Source organism: Lactuca sativa, chromosome 7 (assembly GCF_002870075.4).
Source record: "Lactuca sativa cultivar Salinas chromosome 7, Lsat_Salinas_v11, whole genome shotgun sequence".
Classification (NCBI taxonomy): domain Eukaryota; kingdom Viridiplantae; phylum Streptophyta; class Magnoliopsida; order Asterales; family Asteraceae; genus Lactuca; species Lactuca sativa.
In genome coordinates this window covers 88,440,368-88,445,995 of record NC_056629.2, presented here as the reverse complement: position 1 = coordinate 88,445,995, position 5,628 = coordinate 88,440,368, and the positions used below count along the sequence as shown (strand labels likewise).

The window sequence follows — 5,628 nt, the reverse complement described above, 5'->3', positions numbered from 1 at the left end:
TTAGGAGTGGATAACAGTTCTTCATCGTTAGCTTATTCATCTCCCGTTAGTCAATACACATCCATTGCAACCCATCCTTCTTCTTCACAAACAGGGTTGGCGCACTCAAAGATGAGCTACTCAGTCTAATGAACCCCTTGTCTAATAGCTTCTGTAGCTGTGTAGACAACTCTTGCATCTCTGGTGGAGCTAACCGATATGGTGTCTTAGCTATCGGAGCCGCACCAGGAACCAAGTCAATCCGGAACTCCACCTGCCTCTCCGGAGGCACTCTACGTAAATCCTCAGGAAACACAATTGGGTACTCCCACACAATCGGCACATCCTCATCCGGACGCCTTACCCTTCTTCTCCCAAGTATCCATAACATAGACGATGAAACCAGAACAACCCTGATGAAGATATCATCTAGACCTAGCGGTTGAGCATAGGACTAGCCCACGTTGAGCGCCCTCTCCATGGACCACCAACTTCTGAACACACACCATCTAACGCTCACAATCAATCACTGCCTCATTGGGGATCAACCAATCCATCCCCACTATAACCTTGTTCCCACACAAAGGAATAGGAACCAAGTCGATTGTGTTGAAACATGAAAAGTGAACCTCTAGCAATCACAAGAATAAAGATCCGAAGTCAGCAGTTTTCGAGATTGGTGAAATCCAAAATAAATATGGAATACAAGATAGAGATCATTCTGAAACGCAGTGAACATCCGAGATTAGCTGCGTGTTTGAACATTTCTTGTTTTTTGTCTTATTTGTGATGTAACATTTTATAGGACTTATCTTTTTGTATCTTTTACATAATCAGTTGTCAGTAGCTATTTATTAACCAGTGCTAGGAATGTTTCCAAAGTTTGTACGATGTACCTCCTTAGTCTATTTAAGGAGTGTTTTGAAGGACAAGAAATATGTGAATTGTTACTCCAAAGATAGCAAACAATTCTCTTTAATTCTCTTTCACTTTTCTTTCATGTCAAGATCTTTCATAACATTCTTCGTGTTCATCAAATGTCTTTACAATGATTATACTCCTAGTTTATTTCATTTAATATTGAGTACTTTGTTGGATATTTCATTCATATCTTGATTAGTATTACCAGACTTGACTTGAACCTCTAATTAAGAGCAGACATTGATCTTAAAGATTGAATCAAGGTTTGAGTTTTCAAACATTTTCCTTGCAAATTGAATCTTGTACTCATAATTGGTATTAGAGCTTGAGTGGTTGTCCTTTGAATCTATAAGAACATATTATAGTTGATTCAAAATTACCTTGGTATTTTGATCATTTCTGTGTTTAGGATAAAAGTTCTTCTATATACCGCTTCTGCTCTAATATCTTAACTTCAATGGTTGCTCCTAATTCTCAACAGATGTATTCAATGCAAATAGCAAATAGCATGGGTTGCTCTTCTCGTGCCCCATTGCTAGTTGTTGAAGAGTATGATCATTAGAAAGTTAGAATGGAAAAGTTTTTACTTGGTAAAGAAAAAAGGTGAAGCTAGTTTGAGATCTGTAAAGGAAGGTCCACATGTCCCAGTAAGATAAAATGTGAGAGATGCTGCTGCAACTCTCATGGGAAAGGAAGAACAGCCTCAATCACCTTTTACTGCTGATGACATCGAGAAATTTCATGCAGATCAAATTGCTTTTTCTGAAATGGTGTTTGGTGTTCCTCCTTCTCTCTTTGAGCACATTAAGTTGTGCAAATCTGCTAAAGAGATTTGGGACACACTCCAAGACCTGTTCAAGGGAACAGAAAACATGAAGGATAAGCACTTGACTTATATTGTCAACGAGTTCGATACTTTCACCACAACTCCCGGTGAATCAATTTCCTCAGCCTCTAACAGATACCGAATCGTCGTCAACAACATGAAAACTCATGGGATTATCCGAACTCTACTAGAATACAATCTCAAGTTCATAAATAGTTTTGGTAAAGGATGGGGAAATGTGAAATCGTGTCTTCAGTGTAATGGATCTCTGAAGAAGCTAAATCTTTACCAGCTGTTTGATGAACTTCAAGGTTATGAATAAAATGTTGCATAAACTTTAAGAGAACTCTCAGGAGGTCCTCTTGATCTTGTTAGCTCTTTCAATTCGCACGTCTCGAACCCCTCTATTTTAGACCTATTCAAAGTTGTTATCCTAACTATCCCACTTGTTTAACCATCTCCACTAACTTTACCTGCTCCTGCTAGTTCCAACTATCAGTTTGATGGAGACCTTGATCCTGAAGCAATGGACTCTGAACTATGCTTTCAACGAGAGTTTGCTTTACTTTCCATGAAATATAAGTGTCCCTTTAATCCCACTCACAAACCATATCACAACCATTTCCAAGCTCCTCATCAAAGTAATCCCCAACCATTTCCCAAATCTTTTGAAAATCCACCTACTTATAAACCCAACATCTCTACACCAAACCATACTTCGGAATCCCACGAGACTCCGAAGTCAGAAAAACAAAAGATCATTTGTCACAAGTATGATCATTCAATTCACTATGCCAAAGACTGCTTAGTTGAAGCACCACACAAGCGTAAGATGAAGGACTCTGCATACTAGGCACGTCAAGCCCAAGATATGGCTACTAGTGAGAAAGTATTCGTTATCACTATGTCAAGAGATGTGGAAGGATATTTGTCATCTGGAGATGAAGATGATGTGAGTACTAGTAGAAACATGTGTCTTATGGAAAGACAAACAATCAATTATGAGGAAGGCTACTGGTCATCTAGATCAGAGGAAGATTATAATGATGTTGAACCAAACTACTGCTACATGGCAACCCACAACTCACTTGGTAGAAGCATCGTTTAACAGGTAAAATCTATGATTACTGATAATAATTTTGATTTATCTCTTTGTGAACCATATCTATCTTAGATCCAATTAGCTATGAACATCTTTTATAAAGCCTATGAGTCTGCGATTGAAGCTAGTGAGAAGATGGAGAGTGAACTAAGTCATTTTAGATTATGTTTCGAGGATAAGAAGCTTAAGATAGAGTCTTTAGAACATGAACTTGTAATGTCAAAAGATGTTTTAATTTCTGATAACAAACGTATCAATGCCAAAATAGATGCTTTGCATAATGTTATAGATATTCTTGATGCAAATGAACGGATGACTCACAATTTTCGTCATCCTTGGTCTATAGCACCTGGTCTCGGAAGCGAGTTTCTAAAACCTATTGCTCGCCCCTTGAAGGAGTTACAAAATCTAACTTTTATGGGAGACATTCCGAACCACAAACTTTTGGATACCCCTGTCTCTCCATTGTTACCCCTTCCTGAGACTTCAGACTGATTCTAATCCCTGATTCTCTAGTTTCTACCAATAGTTGTCAAATGTCCTGATTCCACGCCTCTTCTGCCTTTGATACCCTTGGAATTGAATCAGACCTCATAATTTTCACCTTGCATTTCCAACACTACAGTTCAAATTTCGAAATACAGTCCTCTTAACAATTGTGTTGTTGAGGAATTATGGAGACAACTGGATCTGACTCGGATAAATCAGATTTTGTTTGGGCATCTTTTGATAGTGACGTCGAAGACAAAATTGTAGTAGCATATTCATCTGATTCTTGTGTTTATGATTCTCAAGTGATTCCAAAAACCACCTTAGTGCCAATTAAACCTAAGTTTAATAACCCATCTGTTGGTCAAACTTCCAAGTCATCATCTGGCTCCAGGAAGAAACCTTTATTAAATAGAAGAGATATCGTCGATCCTAAGATAAAAGCCAAAAATGCACTCAAAAAGGAAATTAGGTCAAGACAAGACTCCAGGTTCATTGAGAATTCCAAAAAGAAAGTATCTTAGACTGTAAGCTCAACCACTAGGAACCATAACACATTTGCATCTGTTAAGATTCATAAAAGTCCATCCATTCCTCCTAGTTCCATAGTTCAAAACAAAATTGTCAGTCCCATTCCTAAAAATTCTGTTGATACTTGTCCCACAAGAAATAACTCTCGTCGGACTGTTTCCTCTGTTTTCATTGCTAAATCTGATGGTACGATTTTTAAGCCTCAACATTCTTCAAAATCAAATGTTCCATCAACAGCTGCAAACAAAGAACGATTTGTTAACACTACTAGAAAAACAGCCTTTTACAACGCTCATTGCGCGTCGTAAAAGGCTCAGACGACGCGCAAATGCGCGTCAAGGAAGGCCCTGTCATAAAGAGAGACGACGCGCTTTTGCGCGTCATCTATAGACGATGCTCATTTACGACGCGCAATTACGACGCGCATTCACGACACGCAATGCGTATCAAGGAAGGCCATGTGATAAAGGAAGAGGACACGCATTCGTGTGTCGTAACCTTACGACGCGCGTATTAATGACACGCAATGCGTATCAAGAAAACCCCTGTCAAGAAAGGCCATGTCCTAAATGAAGATGACACACATTTTTGCGTATCATAATTTCAAATATTTAAAAAAATATTATTTATAGATTTACTAATTTTCAAATTAAATAACACATTTAAAAGTCTCATAATGCAAAATAAAATACTTATATAACAGAACAATCCATTTCATGAAATAATTATACTAATATTCAAAATAAATCACATTTAATTGTTATTTTATTAACATGAGTCAAACTAGAAAAACAAATCTTCCTAATCCAAATAACAACATACATAAAACACAAACTATTTTCGGAAAGGATAAGGTAGAGAGACTGCTTCCATACAATTATCCGTTTGATTGCAACACCAACTATTTTTTTCTCGGATTTGAATGAGGATGCATAAAGAACTGAACACTCTGACCTCACGACATCAAAATTCATTCCAAGCTGCAATAATTACAGAAATGATGAGCATCACCTAAAAATAAAATCAAGGATACAAAACAAGATTCTATCCCTAACATATGAACCAAGAACTAACTAACCTTAACCCCCCATTGAAGTATGGCCTTCTCTGTTGGAGATCCAGAAACCTCAACATCTCTGCCTCCATATTAATTAAGCACTAAACCAACATTGACAATGAATTTTCTTTTTTCATAATTGATTAAAGATCACTAACACCAAGAAAAAAGGTATAGAAGAGGATTGGTGCTCTTGTAAGGTACATATTCAAAATACCTACCTCAGGGGAAAATACACTGTCAGTTGTATTGTGAGCTACACTTTCAACAATAAGAGATACAATCTTTGGAGGTAATGCTGACGTGTCATTTGGTGGATCATTTTTATTCCCACAAATATAAGCCTCGACCAGTCATCTGAATAAAGCAAAAACATGAGATAAATAAGGTAAAAGAATGAAGGATTTTTACTTCTTAGATGTCAAAATAAAGAGAAAAGAAACGAAATGAGATTCCCTCTAACTATCTAATATATGAACAGAAGATTGGCACTTAATACTAGAATAAAATCATAAAATATGCAAGAATCATGAAGTTACCAAGAAAAGAAAAATATCCCACCAAATTCAAAGTCAAGGTTCCAGTTTTATCACATCAAATTGTAGTTGCAGAACCCATCATTTCACAGGCAGATTGCCTAATTTGCACATACAAAATTACCAAAAACATAAAACAAAATACATACAACTATACAAGTCAATGAGAACAAAATATCAATATACC

General features: G+C 36.9%; 1 long non-coding RNA gene across 1 annotated transcript; it reads right to left on the bottom strand.

Moving 5' to 3' along the window:
* Positions 1-4,752: 4,752 nt before the first annotated feature.
* LOC128127178 (uncharacterized) lies at positions 4,753-5,338 on the bottom strand. The gene is made up of 3 exons (XR_008225239.1): positions 5,123-5,338; positions 4,927-4,988; positions 4,753-4,828 (listed from the first exon to the last, which is right to left on the bottom strand). It is a non-coding gene; the product is annotated as an uncharacterized LOC128127178 (long non-coding RNA).
* Between the last annotated feature and the right edge of the window lie 290 nt (positions 5,339-5,628).